Source organism: Oxyura jamaicensis, chromosome 7, assembly GCF_011077185.1.
Source record: "Oxyura jamaicensis isolate SHBP4307 breed ruddy duck chromosome 7, BPBGC_Ojam_1.0, whole genome shotgun sequence".
Taxonomy (NCBI): Eukaryota; Metazoa; Chordata; class Aves; order Anseriformes; family Anatidae; genus Oxyura; species Oxyura jamaicensis.
In genome coordinates this window covers 6,532,070-6,553,580 of record NC_048899.1, presented here as the reverse complement: position 1 = coordinate 6,553,580, position 21,511 = coordinate 6,532,070, and the positions used below count along the sequence as shown (strand labels likewise).

Below are 21,511 nucleotides of genomic sequence, written 5' to 3'. Positions count from 1 at the left end.
TCAGGAGGCAGTGCTCAAGGGGCCTTTCCCCATAAAAATCTCGTGTCACCCTCCAAGCAGCTCTCCTCTCCTGGCCTCCTTGCTGCTGAAAGCTCTTGAAATCAAAACTTTCCGCATGGTGTGCTTTGGTTCCTCCAAGCGAATGGAGATTTGCAACTGTACATTAAGGAGTCAGCGCAATGAACACTTGTCTCAACAGCGCGGTCCTTGTTGGCGCCTTCGTGGCCTGCTTCTCCCTCCTGAATTTTACCAGATTTGCCTCACTTATTACACATAAGGTTTCAAAGAAGACCAGATGAAACCTTTAGCTTAAGATGATTTTAAAGGGCAAAGGAGACCCAGCAAGCACTCAGGAAGTGTGTCTCCAACAGAAAACAAAGTCTGTGCTTTTCTTACTTCCCCCTTACCGCAGCGGTCGCTCCAGACCTTGGCAAGAAGGAAGCTTAACAGGCTAACATCACCACAGCTCAGCTGGAGGATGGGCTGCACAAGCCAACTGCTGTCACTGCAGCCTGGGAACGAGCCTGGGGAAAAAAGGTAGCGCCAACCAAAGCGTGTACTTGCCATGGCTGCTGGAAACAGCCTTCAGAGCTACGTGCCTGCTTTGCTCGCAGCTCACGCTACGAGCATGAGCTGCGAGCTCCATCTAAAAGCCCACAACAAGGCGAGGGTCCAATTCTGCAAGATTTCTTTTTTCCCCTGCAGTGACCTTGCTAAGATACATTGATTTGATGCCGCATCTCTTCTCTCGAGAGGCTCCGTGATGGATGACAGCTCCAATTAGGCAGCGAGGGTTATAATTAACTCTGCTACTATGTGACTCGCATACCGGGTGTGCAGGACAGGTCGGTGCTCTCACCGACATCGGTGGGGCCGCTCTGCGTGCCGATGAGACAAGCTGGCCTGTTGAGCAGGGAGTGCTAAGCAAAACTCACACAACCAGAATCTCACCCAGAACAAGCACATCATCTACACTGGGGAGTCTTTTCCTTCTCCACATAGGTGAATCATTTCCATATCCCTTATTTCACAGAATCACAGAATAGTCTAGGTTGGAAGAGGCCTCCAAGATCACCGAGTCCAACCTTCTTTCAGTTGTGCCAAGATCTCATTAAACGTGACATTTTCACATGATCTTCACTTTACTCCATGAACTTTTAATAAAAAATAATAATAAAAAAAAGCTGCCTCCATGAATGTGCTTGCATTTTTGATTTTTCAAAAGTCTTGCCTAACTTTCAGAACTAATTCTGTCCCTGCTGCAGCGCAATCTTTGAAACACCCAGATGCTATCTTTGGAGCATCATCACGTCAGCTCCTAGAAATGGTTAGACGGAAGTCCTGGGCTCATTTCAGGCTGGCTCTTCTCCGTAAATATACGCCGGAGAACCAGCCCATGGACAAGACTCTGGAACATTGCTTTTGTAACCTCTCCAGGGCCACGGAGCCCCAAAGAGAGGCAGTTCAGTACCCCCAGAGGCAGATTTCCCAATCCAGCCACAATCTCTGCTTATTTCTGCCCTCCCACGCACTGAAGTTAAGGAACACTGTCATTGTTCTGCAACCGAGCAAGCAACACAAGGATGCTGACGTGAAAACGAAGCACTGCAATGGTAACAGGAAAGGATCTTCAAGGCCATGTGCTGCTCCAGTTTGTATGGACAAGTCTTGGCTCACGTGAAGAAGGTTTGCTCCCCAGGTCAGGGGCAGATTACTCTTTTGCTGAGAGTGCTTTTAGCTTCACTTCACAACGCTCAGACACACCAGGCAATCATGCCAGGCACACATTGGAAGCAGAAACATCTTACCGTCGAGCAGAAGCATTGTTTATTCATGCTGAAAAAGAGCATCAGACAGAAGAAAGCTTGTTCGGAGGCCCCTCCATCCAGACTCATGTAAGCATCTCTGATTCTCCATGTCGCGGTTAGCAAACCTTGGAGGCAGAGGCCCAGAACCCATTACAGCCAACAGAAACCAATGCTTTTAACTGCAGCACAAAACATCTAACTGGAAATAAATAAATAGAAATGAAGGGACAATGGCTTGCAAAGCTGATGGGAAAAGAGGTTATTTGCAAAAGCTGCTTGCTGCTGCTGTGCTGCAAAACCTTGGTCCTACCCGAGTGGTAGGATCATTTCATCTCTCCATCCTATTTGCTAACCAACAATGTTACAAACAAAAGAATTCTATTAACTTAAATATCTCCTCATGCTTGTAGGACTTAAAAATACGCTACCCAGCCACCCACCCTTCTGACCCACGGCTCTATACCCAGGCAAATCAAACACTCTCTCCCTACCTGGAAACAAGAACACCCAGAAATCTTTTGTGCTTTTAAACCCTTCAGACGGTGAAATCACAATATTTGGGATACAACGTTATCACGTGACAGCTTTTCCCTGCCAAATCTTTACTCAACCAACCCCGCCGCTGACAAGAGGAAAGAAGCGGAGCAGCCACTGCCCAGCCTGCTCGGGCCTGGGGGGCGCAGGGCAGGGAGGACCCAGCAGGTAACGCAGGAACCCACAATCACAGTAGTGATTTTGCAGCCCTCACTTTCAGAGGTATTTTTTCCCCTTGAAAGGACTTCAGTTAAGATCATGGGATGTGCACTGAAACAGAACCAGGAGTTTATGTACCCTGGCTTGTATTTTAACTACAAGGCTTCTTTTCATTTTTGAATTCCTTTTTTTTTTTCTGAGTTAAGAAAATTAAGGTATTAATGTGTAAGGAGGAACCAACTCACTGAGTCATTCAGCCCTTCTGAAATCTTAATTGCAGGACTTGCTGTCACAGCAAAGGCCTATTTCAGAGCCTCGTTTCCTCCCCGGGCTCCCCCGGGTGCGTGCGATTACCTTCTTGCTACAGGTTGGGTTTAACCTTGTTCTGCTGCCACGCTGCTCCCACCCCGCGCCGAGGGGCTGACGTACACATGTGAAGTCAGCGGTGTTCTCCTGGGATAAGACGAGGAATGAATGAGTTTTGTGGGAGGCAAGAAGCAAGCCCAGGGCCAGGGAAGTGCAAGGAAGTTGCGTTGGGTGCAGAAAGCGCGTGTCAGGAACGGTAAGACTGACTGATGAACAAGTTCAGCAACTGAGGAAGAAGTCTAGAAACAAGCAAGCCATGGGGCTGAACGAGTGTCGTTTTAATGTAAAGAGACAGCCGAGGGGAAGGAGGAAAGCTAGGATTTGCCATCTCCCATCAAACCACCGAGCCCAGACCCGTGCCACAAGCAGCGGGCAGCACGCGCTACTCCACACAAAGAGGCAAGGAGCAGCAAGGAGCAGCAAGGAGCAGCAAGGAGCTGCGTGGAGCTGCAGCCCCACGTCAGTGCGTTATCACCACCCGCGGTCCCCACCTGGTGGCACAGCCTGCCGTTTTCCAGCACAGCCCAGGGCTCCGTGCCTGGAGGACCCCGATGACGGTGTGCTTTCCAGGCCGCGCACGCACAAGATGCCCTCAAGGTCACTTTCTGGCCACGGGGAGTCACCTCTCTGCCAGGCAGCTCCTGCCTGGACCGCAGGAAGGAATTTCCACTGAAAGGGCACCAAAAGGCACGACGGGAGAGAGGACGTGCGGAGCACAGATGGACAGAAAATCCACAAAAGCATTTGTGTGTTCAGGTGCTCCTGATGGCTTTTTTGAGTGGTACCAGGATCTAACTTGTGATGATTTAGGCCACTTCTGATTTCCTCCAGATTTGGTCTTTTGCAGCCTTTCAGCAGCACCAACACCGCTGTTGGTTTAGCGTGTCTGAAGGCATTAAGCATCAATCACAAACGAAATACAGGCTGCCTGGAAAGGAGCAGAGTGCAAGCAGGGTGATTAAAGATCCAGAGAAGCTTCTGTGCAAGGAATGGCTAAACAGGCTGAGGCTCTTCCTCCTAGGAAAGAGAGGAATGGGACTGGGGTCTAAAAAACACCTGCAGCATAGAGAAGGCAAGAAGAGAAAACCGATGACCCCTCTCTCCATGAAGAGCAAGGGGTGCAGCAACCAGAGGGGACTCTTCCCACCGCAGGGAATTGCTCTGGGATTAGCTGCTGCAGAAAGCTCCTACGAGCAAAGTTCGCAGAGGTTCAAAAGGCACCTGCTGAATTCGTCGTCCATTCATTTGCTCACGGTTTCTCAGTACGAGAGCCTTTTCTGACAGAGGACTGTTTCTACCACATAAATAAAATGCAGATCAAATGTGGCTCAGAGCCTTTACTTGCTAATATAATATGAATATTAAATAATTGCGTGGTTTCTTGTCACTGCTTTTTAACGAAGGGATGGAATGTCACCAAGAGGGATGGAATATCACAGCTCCTTGCTGAGCACCACAACGCCTAATAAACTGCCACGGAAAATGCCCAGCGCAGAGCGTATCACACTGCAAATAAAGAGCCACCTATTGCTAGCAATGGACAGCTTTGCTGGTCTCCTGAGTTTCTAACTGGAACAGGGTGGCACAGCCTGGATGCACGTCCAGCCCTCTGCTGCTGCAGCCAAACAAGCTGTGTAGGCTACACCTTGCCACCTGTCTGGGGCTGGCTGAAAGGGGTGCTCCTTTTCAACCCGGCCTGCGGAATCAGCCTGGCCTCCTCCTGCTAAACTCTGCAGCCAAGACGCTGACACGGAGATGATGGCTAGGCTGGGGCCAAACGGGAGGATCAGCTGAGGGAACAGGCTGGGGTAGGGGTGCCCGTGAAGACAAAAAGCGTGTGAGGGGACAGGAAGACAGATGGCCCTGCCAGAAGGACCTGGTTATGTATCCAGAGCTGCCGCTTCTCAGAGGTCCCACGAGATACCAAACGTAAATGTTTTATAGACGAGATGCTCAGAGTTGCAGCGGCGTAAGCAGCGCCTTGTATGTTTTCTTTTTCATTTAGGGCAAGCAGTCTGAAACACATGCCCCACCGCTGACCTCAGCCCCGGCCCAGAGGGGCTGTCTCTGCTCGGGAGGATGATTCATGCCCTCTGCTAGAAGGGCTGGCTGAATAGGCACTATTCACTCCGCAGGACGCTTCACGCCTGGGATTCCCTCAAAATTTAGGTCTGACATGACTGGGTCAGTAACCACGCGCTTTTGTTCCTGTCTCCTTGAACAGAAATGTCTCTTTGCATCCTTCAGTGGTTCCCACAAATCAGGTCGATTTTTATGGCTTGCGAATTATTACTGCTAGACTTCAGGACGAAAAGAAGAAAATTTCTGAAGGCTCGGGGCGCAGAACTTACAGAATAAATCACTGTCCATCCGGCAGCAAGGGAAGCCAGCCATGGCAGCCGCTTACTTACACATCTGTACAGTGCTGAACTTTATTTGTTTAGGGATGGAAAGTTTTGTTGTGCTTTTGTTGACGAAGAACATTAGAGACAGCCCAAAAAGGCTAAAAAAAACCCCTCTGTCACAAAGCAGATTTTGTCAAGAGGTGCATCAACATACATCACGCGTACGAAGCCATCTGCAAGGACGTTGGGGTTGCAAGGTTACACCTCAAGAGTTTGGCTGCGGAATAAATTAGAGATGACGGCACAGTCCTAACTGGGTCCCCTTGTGCATACGTTCCGGGTTTGTGCCTAGTTCAGTAAACAGGTTTTATTCTTCCCGCTCCCTCTGCCTACATCATCCCAGTCCGAGCATTAGCCCCAGGGGCTTCTGTCTCCACCCAGGGCCTGTCCACGTTTGCTGTCCAGATTAAACATTTCACTGTTGCACACCTCACATGCGTTATCCTCCTCAAACCAGGAGGAGGTATCAGGTCCTCTCCTGCAGCTTTCATCCCAAGCAGCATGTTCCTCCTTCCTGTTCCTCTGTTACCTTCCAGTTTTCCTTCCTGAACTTCTTGCCCAGTTTCTTCTCTACAACCTGCCTAAAAACCTTCCCGAGGCTCCTCGCAGCGAGGGAGCGGTGCTACACAGAGGGATGGACGGCATGAGGGACAGAGGGGCGCCTTGCTGCTGGGTGCAGGCACCCAAAGCTGGTCTGAAGAGAGAAATGCATCTCTGCACCAAGACTTACCCCGCGTCAAACACTAAGCATCCTGACAGAGCTGTGAAGACACATCCATAAAGAATTTTTACGACGATACCTATATATTATATAAAGGAGGCCTCCGCTGCTGCCCTTGTAGCTGCTGCCAATCTGAAAGCATTTACAGGAGCGAGGCTGCAGCACAGGCTAGAAGAATAAACCCCAAAGCTCCTTCTCCCGAAGCACTGCTAAGATCAAACCCTACTGTGGGCCTGCCAGCCAGCGGGGACTTCCAGGAAGGATTTATGCTGGTGCTTTGTCAGGGCTCTCTGGGAACACTACCACAGTCAGGAGATTCTTCTTGAAGCAAGTATTTACTTGTCCTTCAAGGAGGCACTTTATGTGACACAGAAGGATTTGATAAGAAAGGACACTCCAAAACTGCAGGCCTCGTTACATTTCTGTTGTCTTTTGCATTTCTGAACATTTTAGAGGGGCTTTCCTCAGAGATCTGGGAATTGTTAACATCAGGCTAATAAAGACTGCAATACCCCAATCGTTATATTTGATATAAAGACATCAAGTGCAAAAAATTATCATTTAAAAGGTACGGTTGGTATTTCAGACATCAACCGTTCAAACGACGTGCTACTTTGAAGGAGGTACCGCGCTTTACTGTGCTGCGCAGCTTCCAAGGAGCATTGCTCACAGCCACTTGCAGCTTCTGAAACGAGGGTGGCATTCTTCCTCTCTGCACTGCAAGGAATGACTACTGAGACAACGTGTTTTTAAATAGAAGGCTGCTTTCTATCAATACTAACTGCACACCACGGTGACAGGAAGCGACGGTATAATCACTCCTCTCCATATAGCTACTACTTCATTGCTCTATTACTGGGAAAAAAAAAAAAATGAAAAAAAAAAAGAAAAAAAAAGAGGGATGTGGCTATATTTTCTTTGGCTCTTGACCTTTCTCTACTGCTTTACCTGTTCAGAATCCCAGGAGGCTTTAATGTGAGTGATTTCCAAAGTCTGTCGGGAGACTGATGAACACTGTCCAGTGCTCCCCTACCAGGCCAGAACACCTTGCTGCTGCAAGAGAGAGGAGCAGGAGGATGCGGGAGGAGCTGGTCTTGGGGTGGATCAGTGCAGCATTCAGCCTTCTGCTGGAATTCCCACAGCAGTTCTCAGTCAGCGCTATATAAAATGGCCAGGGAAAACATTCTGATGGCACAGCATTAAGTCGCTTTTCCCTCCAGGTCTTAAAAATCCAGATTAAAAGTTCCTTCTGACTTGATTCCTGACATCCGTTTCTCCATTTCAGCAGCTGCTGCAGAAGGAAGTTACAAGATGACAGAAAGGGAGGGCAGCAGCAAAGCGATGCAGCCGTACTAGAGAACGCATTAGGGTCCCCCGGCTGTCCCATTTCTGCAAAGCACTGGGAAGTGTTTATGCATGGCAAGTAAGACACGGAAGGGCAAAACTGAACCCTTATGCACCACGACAAATAACGAGCCCCTTTGCACCAAAAGGTCTAAGCAGCCAATGTATTCTTGAGGAGGATGTAGAACAGCCTGAGTGCAGAGCAGATAAATAACTGGGGAAGTCCAGGGAGACACCAAGTCCTTTCTTCCACATAGCTGAGATGCTTTTGTCCTTTCCCAAAGCCTAACTGCAGCATTGTCTTACAGGCAATCGTGCTACCTCTCTAAATTGTACTCTCAGAGCTTCTTTGGAGGTGTGGGCTTGGCCTTACCGACAAAGCCAGGTATGGGAGGTCACCAGCAGGCCTTAACCTTCCCCAGCAGGCAGCTCCCCAGACAAGGCTGTAATTCTTCTGCAGGTGAGCTAGGCAAGGACACGTGGGGAAACAGAGGTAGCCTACTGCAGGCAGGCTGTAGCTTAAAACCCAGAAGTTACCAGCACCTCATTCCCCCAGGTATTTAACAGCGGGCAATAGCCAGCACGGTTTCTGATTATAAACCAGCTTCTTGCTCAGCAAAGAGCAGTTGTAGCTTACGTCTTCTGCCACCCTGCAGAATTGCTGAGCTGCCTTCCCGCCTGCCCTGCCTTTACGCCAGACTACAAACACTGCCCAGTATAAATTCATCAGGTGTAGCACACAGAGCACGAAAGGCAATGGAAACGGTTACGTCGGACAGCCAAGCAGACCGTCTAGAGATCAGACACGATCGCCTCATTTCCAGGAGTTCGCATGTTGTAGCCGTGTGGTGCTTTCAAGACCAATTCACAAACGGAAACGAACCACTCGATTCAGATCCTCCCCGCTTTCCCTTTAACCCCTTCCTGCTGCTCTTCTCTGCAGCTATTTGTATGTACCACAATAAATGCCAGCCCTGTACACGCTCCCCAGCTTCCCGAGTGTTATACAGGTGTTTGGATGGAGGGTCGTGCTCTCGGTAGTGAATCAAATACCTGTCAGTCAAGCTGCCTCCTTCAGGATTACAGACACAGCAGAAGCGTGATGCCAGAACACAGCTAAAGGAACGAGAAACCAACATAAGGAGCACCTTACACATCGCTTTAATTGTGCCCTCTTTACAGAAGAGATAACAATAGAAGCTGGTAAAAAGCAGACCATGATTTTCTGCACTCAGCAACGCTTCCTTCCATTTTCCTTCCCTTGCCATCTCTGCACCAGCAGTACTGAAATAAGCAGCATCGCTGCAGTTGTAATGACTTAACACCCACCTCGAGCACATACAGAAAAAGACTAATTTAGTAGGCTTCAGTGCTTTTAAATTATGTTTGTTACCATGAGAACTTGATTAAAATGCCACCCACAAGCTTGCAGAAAGGGGGAAAAACAACAACAACAACAACAACAACGACAATCTACTTTTAATCAGTGGTAGTACACTTGCTGCATTGCAGCATTTTCATCAGCTCCACAAGCTCCTGCAGCAAGAGGCAGCAGAGATGCCCAGACAGATATATTTTGCATGCTTTATCCTGGAAAAAATGTAGCTGACAGTACGGTCGTCAGCCACTACTATTACACAATATTCCATTCAAGGAACATAAAGCACATCTACGTGTTCTGCTCCATGCCACAGATTGGAAAACCAGAGATTTGCGTGTTTGTGCAAGGCAGGGGCAACCCTGACAGCCACTTGGGACCGACCTTTATTTTTGGTGAGATCTGAGACGAATCAAAGCCATGTAGCACTCTGGATTCTTCTCCATTTGGTCCATTTGCAAGGTGCATAAAATTAGTCAGATTTTTATGTGTCTATACATTTCTGGGCATTCGTACGATACCACTCTGTCTGTTGTGCTGAAATTCACAGCCCCGTGGCCCGTGGATTCACAGCTACGGACACTCCGTTACTGCAGCTTGACTAGGAGGCACCCCCAGCCTGCAGCCACTTCAGAGCAGATAATTAGCACTGTGGCTCAATCAAGAGCCAGTGATAAGCTGCATTAATTAGCTTGTTCAGTAGGGTATGTTTTAAATGCAGGAGCTGATGCAGATGCTGATGGCATGAGAAGGGGGAAGAGTTTCACACCTCAGAGGAGAATAATTGACTAGCCACTTACTCAAGGAGTCATCTCATGCAGCTCTTTAAGCAGACTCATTTATTCGTCCATGGGACAGAAACTGTCGTTATTCTAATCCAGAGAATGGCCGGAGCGCATCCCATTTGAGATGGGAACAGAATGAACCTTCCCATGAGAGATCGATCACCTCTTGAGGACACTGTCCCTGCCACAGCACTGGGCATCCTCTGCACGACCTGAATCAGCCTGCAGAGCAAAAACCTATCCCCCAGAGAGGGAGGGCATGTGCCGAGCCAGAAGCTCCAGCCACCATCTTAGGAGGAGGGAAACAGAGAGCTGAAAGAAAGGGGAAAAATGGTCCTTTGGTACAGCTACAGCAGGAAGGTCTGTCTTTTTTTCGCCCATATCTTCATACATTATTAGCTGTCCTATCCCCTTTAAGCACTGCAGATAACAACGCGTTCTTCACCAGAGGAGGTAAGGAGCCCACGATCCAGCAGCTGACTGCAGCAAAGCTGGGAGCATGCCCCCATAGGGTTACAAGAAGCGGAAGAAGAACGGCACGACTAGCCAGACCTCCTGGTGATGAAAACATAACTGCTCTACGTTGTGTTCAAGGAAAAGCTTGGCTTACTTTTCATAGCCGTGTATTTCCGGGAGATTAATATCGTTAGCAATTAGGCGGTACTTTGAATAAAGAGATTTCCCTTTCATTATCTATGGGCTGCTGAGATTATGATTGTCTCACCTCTTCTCCGGATTAATGTAATTATTATTTGCTGGCAATTAGTCCTCTTCCAGTGGGTATTAGCTGCATGCAGTTCGCTAAAAAATGACCAAAAGAGGAAGAAATCCATGCACTGATGTAAATGTCTATCAGATCATCTCAAACAGAGTTTTTCTTTCTCCTGCCACTGTGGTATAACATACACATATATATACACGTGTATTTCTGTAACCGTGAGGATCTTTCCAAGGGCTCTATATTTAAGGCGCTGAGCTGCAAGATCAAAGTTCAGTCCAGGGCTCTGCTGTTCACCTGCTCCATGACCTTGAACTTGGGAAAAACTAAGCCTGTGCCTCAGCTCTCCCAGCCGTAAAAGAGGGATTATAATGTTCATGCTGTCCATTACTTGCCTGTTTGCGCTGCAAACCCTTCGGGGCAAGAGCTGTCTCTTCTTATCTGTGTGAGGACACTCTGGCTCCCAACCAGTGCCTTCACATCCAGATTTCAGGAAGTTTTGTTTGAGGAAGGACACTGACCAGACACAGCATCTGCCTGGGGGCAGCATGACAAACTTTTTCAGCAGTAACCCAACAGGAGAGGATTGCAACGCTTGTCTCAGAGGTCTGAGCTTGAGCTGCTGTCTGGTCATGCTGGGGCAGCAGAGGGGGCCGGGGTGCCACCAGCCTCCTTGGCTGCCCAACAGCTCCAGCCCCTGGGAGCCCAAAAACTCTGCTCAGGCCCCTGGCGCTGCTGAAAGGGATCCTGAGCCCTTAAAACACTCCATAGTCAGCCAGGACTGGCAAGAATAGCCACAGTTTAAAAACACGTCTTTGAAGTCCCTGATGAAGGTTGCAGCCCGCACACCGCATTAAGGAGCCCCTGTTATTGATGTTAGCATAACAAACAACAAGAACAACAACAAATGAAAATGCAGAAGCTTATTTCAGCTGCGTAGGGCTGATGGCCTGGCCAAGTGGATTGTCTCTAAATGACTTAATTCCTCCACAGACTCTCCCTAACACTTTCGCCCTCTTTCCTCCAGGGAGCTATATAAAGCTTCCTGCATTTCTCCTTCTGATGGCTGCTCATTTCTAAAAATACTTTTACAAAGAACTGCCTTGGGTAGCAATTAAAAATGTGACACGTTGTAGTGCCAGAACCCACTTAAGCAAACATAAATCACAAGGTATGCACCAAGTCCCTGATAGCAGCCTCTCTCCACAGCTACATAACAGGTCCTTAAAATTTCTCCCTGCCATTAAAGCTGCATTGTCAGCCCCCCGCTGGATCGTGCCGGTTAGCTCAGCTGAAGATGTGTGAATGTGCAAGCAACCCAAAAATACTTGCTCCCTAATTCTCTCATGATGTCTGTGCTCCTGTTGCCTGTCTCTGCTGTGTCTATCCACACACAGAATTGTGAATCGCACCGGCCAATTTCCATCATGTTTGACAGAAGACACTGAGCTCCTACCTACCGCCTCAGGAAACCTCCAGATGGGTAGAGGAGATAGAAGGCATTTCAATGCCTCTGGGGACAGAAGGAGAAGGAGAAGAGCTCCGCCCTTATTGCTTCTGTTTGGCAGCGTCCTGCTGGTCTACCCAACAGATGTGGAGCTCACACGCAGCCACATCGTATGCTGCTTCTGGCCCAATTCACTGTCTGAGCAGAGGCAGGTAGAGGATGAAGCAAGGTCTTGGAGAGCTGCTGAGGAAATGCTGCGTGGAACTGAAATTAATTCAGGGGACCCCGATGGTCTAGGGAGTAAATGGAGATAGTAAAGGGAGATACTTTGGTGAGCAAGCAGAAAAAACATGCGGGAATAGAGCCAGGGATGAAGGGAAGAACCAGGTGTTGTGGGTCTGAAGAACCAGAAGAGAAGGTGTGAATCTTCCACGGGGGGTCAAAGGGATGGGGAAACCGGTGGTACCCCAGGGAGGGGGCAGCAGGGCCGGAGAGCAGAGCGCAGACTGCAGGCAGCGCAGTGGAAAAGGTCAAACTGTGAGAGCTGGCACCAGGCTCCAACCCACACTGCCAAATAATGCCAATCACTTCAATTTACAAAACTGTTTAATTGGCCATTTCCAGCAATGAGCTGAACGCAAACCAATACGGAGACCCAACTTCTGGCATTTCAAAGCAGATGTGCCGTAAAAGGCATAGGAACAGCTCGATTTCAGAAAGGAGGCTTTACCACATCTTCCTCACTTTGTTCAGGCCAGAGGAAAAAATATAGATTATATATATCTTTTCTGGCCTTAATTTGGTACTTTTGTTGCTAGCTGAAGCCCATTATCTAAACGTTCAGAACCTGGGGGGGGGAGGAAAGCAAAAGGGTAGCATCTGATTCCATTTTAAGGCCAACATTTGGACCAGTTTTCAATGGAGCTGAACTGGTTTGTCCATTTCTGCTATTTGCTACAAGGGTTGCATTAGTAACCGCTCTGTTGCTGTATTAGAAAAAACACTCCCAGTGGCAAACATGCTAAACAGCAGAGACAGACTGAAGATGAAGCCAGCAGCATTTATTTTGTAACTCATAACACACTCGATTTTAAGTCAAAACCAAAACAAAACAAGTAAAGGAGAGTTAGGTCCCATGTTAGCCACATAATGAATGTGCTTTCGTGCTGATATGTCCCAGGTGAACTGCATCACGTGAGAATTGATTTCCCAGCATGAGCTATGGGGTCTCTAAGCCAGTAATTACGCTGGTAAACACAGTCGTACCAGCCCGCTGCTCACACCTCCACGTCCCTTTGTAGATCTGACTGGAAGCTCTCTGGGGTCTGGAACAACTGCGCCGTTTGAGCACGCAGCTTCTAACACAGCAGTGATCTCATCCAGACTTGGACACCTAGTCGCTAATATTATGGTAGCTACAGCAGTGAATCAGAGCGCTAACAAGAGTCACAGCAAAAGCTGTTGCACACAGTAGCTAGCTCCCAGGCATCCCGCCATTAACCCTAGACTCGATCCTGTTGTGTCTCATTTTGTTTTCATTCCACTCGTGAAGCAGAACCCTAACTCCTCTGTTAGGTTTCTTCACAGCAATATTACGCAAGGGTAATTGTATAAGCAAAATATTTTTTTGCACACAGAAGTTGTAACTAAAATAAGGATACCAGGGAGATTTTATTGAGGGCATGCCGCAGAGAAATCTTACGGATGTAGGCAGGGGTAACATTATGAATGAACTGTTGATACCAGGCTGCTGATCTGAGTGCCTTGAAACCTGCCCTGGATACTCCACGTAAACATGGCAAAAGGCAGAAGAACAGGCAAACTTACAATTTTATTACCAAAATGTCCTGAAGCCTTCTGATAAAGAATTTGAGGGTGATTAGGAAAAGGAGGAAGAAAACAAGCTGTCTCTGGTACGCCAGGATTCCCCTTTACACACGAAGTCCTCAGCAGGCCGTGACTTGTGCAGTGCATCCTGTCCCTCTCCCGCTGCATCTCCTCCAGCTGCCCACCGTGTCCTGGCCAGAGCCCGGGCTGAATGATAACTTCCTGCTCCAGGAGGAACCAAAGCCTCAGAGGGATTAGAAACAAGGGAAAAAAAAATGACTCATCTGAAGGATGACAATTAGAATATCTTTGGTCACGATTATGAAGAGTTTTCTTTCATCAGCTGCGCTGGAAAGAACATTAGGAACAAACATCTGCTCTTCGCATAAGCCTCGAAGCTGTGCCTCTCTCTCGCAGGCTCCTCTCCTGCCAGAATGCACACAGCACTCCCGTTCCTTCCCCTGGCTGTTTCAAAAGCATGTTTACCAACACGACCGCTTAAATGCACCTAACTCGGGCTGAACTCTGAGCATGGGGCTTTCTAGCACTGAACCTGAAGGGGTTGGTAGTGCTTAAGCAGCCGGGGACTTGCTATCTTTAAATGGCTTTGTAGTGCAAGTCGGGATGGGATCATTTTTTCCACAATTGCCTTGCAGGCAGCAGTGATTCCAGCCCCCAGTGCTGATGTGTGAGAGCAGATCCCCGTGTCCTGACACCAGCCAGAAGCAGATGCTTTGCAGGAGAGTTCAAGAGAACTTGGCACCACGAGCCAGGGATAAAGCTGGCTCTAGACAGCAGCAGCATCTGCTGTGGAAGACAAACAAGGGACACCTGGTGGGTCAGACTGCACGAGGAGGCAAGCAACACGAAGCTTTCTTCACCAGCTCACTGCCCCGGGTGCACCTCGACAGGTTTGGTTTTGCAACTCATTGTTTCTGCAGCTCCTTCTTCACACAGATGTGAAGCTCTAATCCTTAGAAGATGGTATCTTTTTAAAACAAAGTCCATGGCAAGGCTCCAACTGACTTTAGGAGAGCTGAGCTCCTACTCCCTGGTGTGGAGTTCTCTCTCCAGATGTGATTCAGGAAACAAAACTTGCAGCTGGAAAAGTTCAATGTTAGCACACTGGAGCGGTTCTCAAGCTGCAGGAAGCACTCTGTTGATTTTACTGTCAGAGATGCAAAAGAAAATAGGCTTCTTGTCTGCTGAAAGCTTTCACATGAGCAAAAAGCAGCTTGCCAGCTCACCTTGCTTATTTTGGTTCCTCTGTGCAGGCCGTGCAGGATTATGGCACAGGAGGGGAAAGGCTGAGCGCTGGGGTCAGCTGCTGAACCTGAGGAAAGCACCGAGCACTCAGCACACAGAACGGTCCCTCTCTGCTTCCTCACCAACCTCTTCCTGCAAACGAACCTGTCACCGCTCATCATCACAGGGGAAAGTAAGGATGACATTTCCCTCTTCCTCTCCCCTCTGGGTCTCCCCACCCCACCTCCCGTGTCCAAGGCGCTCACCAAAAAGCTGCAGCAAGCCGTGTGCTCTCTCCCTGCCCGTTCCTGCCTCACCACTCTCGTTGCTTGGCTGTAAACAAGTGTTAAGCATCTACCAGTGACTCAGCCCAACAGGTAGGCTTATTACCGCCACCACCAGCAGCGTGATTTGCAGGGGACATTCTCCTTCCCTTCCATCGCTAACAGCCACACCTGAGGCCTCCCAAGATGTAGCAGACACTGATGACGGGGTAAGTACAAGGAACAGGGTGTTCTGCTTCCACGGCTCCTGTTCCAAACAGGTGTTTGCAAACGGGAGTGCAGAAAATGGCTATTAAGATGATCAGAAGAAAGGAGGAAGAGGCAGGTTGATCATAAAATCAATGACAGCCCTGCCTTCAAAGGAAGGAGCAGGAAGGCTGATGGCAAGGGTAAACACAAGGCAGCTAAAACCACAGGCTAGTTTGGTATAAGAACACTGCGGCTGTTGATAAATTTTAGCTGGAGGCTAGGGAGAGGTTTCCAGCTAGCAGTGGGGTTGCAGACTGGCCTACGGGTCAGAGGAGGCGATTTTTAAGAGGGCAGCTGATGAAGGCGGGTTGGATGTGGGCATGCCAAGAACATCCTTCAACCCTGGGCCACAGCACCCAGGCAGGGACACTGCCCTGCAGCCCTCCCGAGGCCAAGCAGGAGACACGCAAGCCAGTGACATGGAAAAAAGGGAAGACGGAGCCAATAACACCCCCCAGTTGTACCTTGTGCCCTGCCCACACATCACCTTTCTGTTACTTGCCCTGTCCACCCAAGAGCCCAGCCCTGGAGGATGCTCAGAACCCATCACACAGCTGCAGCACATTATTCCCACTACTACCCCGCACTTTTCCCTGTCAGTCACTGCATGACAAAGGACAGCTAATGGTGACGAGATGTCACCATCAGATTGCTCCCCTGAACCGCTGATGTGGTGACTTTGCGTGGAAAATGCTAGCTCTGGCATTTTCTCTAGTCTGAGGATGTGTTTCTTCACCAGTGGAATACTATCAATGAAGAAATGGTGAACGCAGTATAAGTGCTTGTTACTTTAAGTCTTCAGAGCTGATTTAATCCTTCGTTGGACACTTGCACATGGCTGCACGGATATTGTGGGGCCATGGGAAAATTCCTAAAGTGTGCAGGATCGCTGCGAGCGGCCTCGTGCTGCCCTCCGCCCTGGGAGGGGCTGGTAGGCAGCCGGGCCCGGCGGGGAGGCCGGCTCCCCTAAGCCAGCTGCTGGGCTGCCCTGAACACCACACACTCGTGCTGCCAGCCAGACAGACAGACCTCCTGCAGGATTAGGGTTAAAACATGTCCTGCAAGTACTAGTGCAGCCGGGACGGACAGCCCTGCGCCCCCTCGCCAGCAGCACGTCCCTCGGGGACAGGAGAGGCTGGCACACAGCTCTCATCTGACTTTCGGGTCGGGAGTGCTAGAGCTTGCAAGAGAGAATAAATAGTTTAGAAAGAGAGTGCCTGGCACTTGTGTGCGTTCTCTATGCTCCCTCAAAACCCAGAGGGACAAATCTGATCCCTGATTTCCTTTTCCTTCAAACCCACAGGGCCAGGAGAGACGGCATGCAGATGTAAACTAAGGGGTTGCTCAGGAAATGAGGACATTGATGGGTTTGTACGAGCTGAAGAAGGCCAAAAGCAGGCTCAGACCCAATACATACACTCAGATATACAAGAGCGTGTGTGCACGATGCCAGATCTCATGCTATCCATGTTTTTGCATTCTGTACTACCAGCTTGTTTTCCTTTAAAGTTGTTTGATGCTTCCCCTTTTTCATCATTAAATATCTTGGCAGCCTCAGAAGCATGGCACAGACTACTTGGTGGGAATAGGAGAAACTCATTTGGGTCAGAAAGAGCAGAAAAAGCATGAGAAATATAAAAATACTCCATGGCTCCTTAGTCTATTCTGTATAAACAAAATTGCTGCCATGCTTACCAATGTCAAAAAATGGCAGCTTGCAGAATTTCAGTAAAGCAAAGCCCAGAAGGGCCTGCCCACTGGCTGATGAACATCACTCATTATTGTTACCCCCTTCCCCTCAAAGTACCATCTACAAAGAAGGAACACAGAGGTAACTTTACTAGCTGAAAAAAATGTTTGTTTCCACACTCAAAGGATGCAGAGCCTGAACTGTCTCCAGCTGGCTGAGCTGACAGGAGACCCTGAGAAGATGCCCGCCCTCCCGGTACGCCTTACATTTGTCACTTTACTATGGGTATCCCCCCCGATCTTCCTGAAAACCTTGTTTTGTTGTGCTGCAAGGCCAGGGTGAGCACACCCAGAAGAACGGCAGTATTTCACCCTACCTGCTCACGTGTAGTTAAGGCAGCAGAAACCCAGGCACTCTGGCACCCTATTCACTCTGCCCTATTGCATTTCTCCCTTATGCTTCGCAGGAAGTCTTTTAAATGAAATCCGTTCCCGTAGCAGCAACACTGTCACCTCTCCCAGATGCCCTCCTTTGGCACCAACACCATTTCAACACTCTTTCCACCCCGAGCTGTAAGGTGGTTCTTGCTAAACCAAAAGCAGGGAGACAGCTGTGTAGACGAGGAGCCTGGTGGCTCCCATCAGACATAAAAGGCTTTTAAAATAAAAAACAAGGAGGATTACAAAAGTGGGAACTAACCCCAGAAAAATCAAGTGTTCCAGGAGTTAGAGAAGTTTTCTTCTTGCTCTTTTCTCAAGCCTCCCTGGCCTGGTGAAGCAGCCTCCGTGCGAAAATATGCTAACAAGGAAAAAGGTCATACCTGCTCAAGCGGATGACAGGATGCCGTGTCTGGTTGTTAAACAAGGAAAACTCTCTGTTCCTGTAAAGAAATAGAGAGAGAGACATGCTATTTAGTCGCTATTGGGTTGGTTTAGCATTAACTCAATAATTCAGTTAGTTTAGCATTAACTCAACACTGCAAGGACTCCACAATGGTCCATACATGTACACCTACATCCGAGACTTTCTCCAGGCTTTCTTTCCCAAGGCTCACTTGGGACACAATAACCCAGATCTCCTCTTGTGTCCAGCCTGCTCTGGGACCACCAAGGGGCTCCTTAATCCCTAGGCCTGCCCTAAGGACAGCCAGCTGGAGATGGCCCCAAAAACCCCCACAGCAGGGACAGCAAATGGAGCACAACACTCCTGGCCAAAGCCCCTCCACGTGAGGCCTGGCCGGGCTGCTCCACACACAGCCCTGCCACCGGAGGGCTGCAAACAGGAACGAGGAAGGTGCTCGCAAAGATGCCCACAAAGTAACGGAAGAAAACCTGGAGAAGCTCACTGCATGGAAGACGACCCTGGAGTGTGTTCCTTGCCAGCCCGAGGGCAGTGCTCTCCACTGCCTTTTATCTGCCTTGGCCCGTAAGCGCTGCAGCTCACACCTAAAGCTCTTGTGCTGCACACTCCCTCAGCTTCGCAGCCATCTGGGGACAATGAGCTCAAGTGCCACGTTGTCCTCTGCATGCCCCCCAGCACTGCCTTCCCTCCACTTTGCACCTCCTGATGATGAAATCTCCTGAAACAGCCCCCCAGCCAGTCCCCAGTGTGCCATTTCAGAGCAGCTGGAGACGCCAGTGGACAGGTGCCAGTCAGGGAGCAAGGTGCCTCTTCGCCACATGTCCCCTTTGAGTATCCTCAAAGGTGCCTGATGGAGACAGCTGGTACGATCACCTGTGCTTAAGGCTGCTTCTCATTTGCTTTTAACTTGGCTGATTTTAATTCGAGTCGTTCTTTCACGCAGAGTACATCTCCCACGCCGGCGTGGGGCTGTGCTTACTGTGGCTTTTCACCCGTGTGCCCAGGCAGTGCTCAGAAAGAACTGAAAGGTTTTGCTGAAAGGTTTTCCCCTCGAAGGGGAAGGCTGCAGGCACTTCTGACAGCAAACAAACGGGGAGCGACCGCTCCGCCGTCCTGCAGAGGCTGCCAGCGGCGGGCACCGTTCGCGTTCACGCAGTAATCAGTTCCATGAGCTGAGCTGTGTGGGAACGCAGCCCCAGCCTGCATCCACTCTGCCCACTCGCTGGATGAAGAGGAATGGTAAATAAGCTAATTAAACTTGCTCTGGCTCAGCAGAAAGATGGATGCTCTCGGCAGCTGAGCGTTCAGCACTCAGCATCCCAGCAGCCCTCTGATGTGTCAGTGGTGCGGAACCGCACCACGCAGGCAGAGCCCGAGGAGGTGGAAACGCCTCTCCTGGGAGGGCGACACACGGGAGAGAGCAACACTGAACAGGAACAGAAGGGTGGACGTACCTGCAACACGCATCCCAGGTGACTAGGTGGCATTTTAGGGAATTTAGGATTGAGCTCTGTACATTTACACTGTCTGTTATCATTGAACATACACTCTGGTGGCTTGCACTGAAACCCCAATCATCTCTCTGCTGAAGGTCTACCATAATAAATGCGATCTTAGCCTGCAGCTGAATGCCAAAGATACCAGACAATCAGAATACAGCATGCCAGAAGGGGGAAGCAGTTTTGCTGTCCCAGGAATTTGCTGGGGACAGGCTGTAAGCAGCATTCCTACCTCTTCCTGACCGGGAAGAAAAGAGGACATTCAGAGTTTCTCAGAAAACATGAGACCCCCGTCCACAGAAGAGCCACCAGCTCCCGATTTGGGGTATTTATCTAGAAAGCAGGAAGGTAACATTTAAGTGTTTGGTCAGAATCTGGCAGCACAGGCTTGAATGGGGTCTTCCACTTCCTACAAGCACCTTCTAGCCAGCACAGTGCAGAACGCATTAGAAAACTTTTTTTTTTTCCCTTTTTTTTTTTTTCCACCGTCCCTCTTGCTTCTGGCAGAAATCCCTGAAGAACCTGTCCCAGAGAGGAGTTCAATGAAGCTGGCAGTCTTCACAGCTGTTTTGTGCTCTGGTGAAGGCAGACGCTGCCTGTTGGTGCCGTGGCGCCAGGGCTGCAGGGGATGGATGGTGCCTCACTGCTATGAGCGTCCCCTTTCCCGAGGGACAGGGCACAGAACAGACGAGCTGCTTTTCACCCCAAACATTTTCACTTGCCCAGGCAGCACAGTGGGTAGGCAAAGCTCTTCTTGCATCTCCCGCTTCTCCTCCTCCTAATTGTTCAACACCAACTCCTTTGACAGCTTTATATGTTGTATTCCACAGAAAAAAGCAGCTGTCTTCTACAGCAGCTGTTTCTCTTCCTCTCGGTTTCGGGGTGTTTTCCGAAGACCTGCAGGACCCCTCAGGCAGTTGCTGTGATTAGAATGACAAGGACTACGGGCATGCTTTTCCCAGGCTGTTCCACCTCCCCCGGATAGCGCTGTCGGTCTGGGAGCAGCCCCTCTACCCCAGGGCCCGCCTCTGCCTCTCGTAGCCATTAGCTTCACCCCGCTGCCTGCGCAATGGGGCTTGGAAGACTATTAACTGCAGGGTCTGGGAGCTTGTCTTCTGCTATGCATTCCCCCAGAGCCGCGTGAAAGCAACGACAAAGCCGAAATTACCACCAATTACTTTGAAGCATTTAGTGTTTTGCCCAACATGGCGTTACACACGGCAGCCTGCAAACAGGAGGGCTGCAAATGGATCCGATCCATTAGCACCAAAGCTTGCCGAGTAGCTTTCTCCTCCCAGAGCACTCTCTCCTCCTCCTCTCCATCCCTTCCCTTCAGCAGCAGAGCCTTAAAAGCGGAGAGGGGACCTGAACCTGCACGTTGAGAACCCGCTGTTGTCCGGATAGAGGAAAATCCACACCGAAACCTTTGCTGCAGGCTTGCCGTAGAGCTCGGCCTGAATTCTGCTCTCCCTTGCTGAAGATCCCGACCTCTGAAAGCTGGCTTAGCTGTCCTAGGAGGAAATGTTCCCTTTCTACCCTGCTGCAGAAACAAGCACTGCTGATTGTGCCACCACAAATTTATTTATTCTAAGCGCTATTAAATTGCCTCTGAGTTACAATGACTGGATTACTCTTAACACTTCTGAATTCCCACTGCTGAAGCAGCGCTGCTTGTCCGGTGACCACAGAAACCCCCTTCCCACTATACTAATCCACACCACAATTTTCAGTGGGTTAAAATAAATGAAAAAAAAAACCCTTATAACTTGGGAAAAGTCTTTTCATGGGGAAAAAGCATCCTGGGACTGTTACTGCTAGTCTGGGCAGCTCACGGCCATGAAGGAGGACGTGGCCAGAACCAAACCTGCCCAGGAGGCAGAAATGGGGAAGATAAAAAGCTCTCCCAGCACCCAAGCATCTCGGGTAGGCAGAGCCTGAACTAAGCTGCCGACAGAAGACACCGTTCAATCATTTATGGAAACCAAGGTTAGCGGTGTCGGCACAGCTGGCTTGGGGGGAAGGAGTTTCCTCATCCTCTTGGCACAGAAGTGACTTGGCTACGCCAGTGGCTGCCAGTGAGGAATAAAGGAAGGAAGCAGCAAAGGACGAGGAAGACAAAGGATAAAAGGAGAGCATCAATATTTTCACAGCTTGCACGCAGCAGCCCAGCTAGGGCCCCAAGGGGTTTGTG

The 21,511-nt window shown here is 49.5% G+C and overlaps 1 protein-coding gene across 25 annotated transcripts in view; it reads right to left on the bottom strand.

The window, feature by feature from the left end:
* Nucleotides 1-21,511, bottom strand: part of MAP2 (microtubule associated protein 2) — a 195,364-nt gene that overhangs the window by 72,411 nt on the left and 101,442 nt on the right. For all 25 annotated transcript variants that reach the window (XM_035331554.1, XM_035331562.1, XM_035331548.1 and 22 more), the window contains one exon: nt 17,781-17,840. The gene's annotated coding sequence lies outside the window, so the exon portion shown is untranslated. The remainder of the gene's footprint in view (nt 1-17,780; nt 17,841-21,511) is intronic.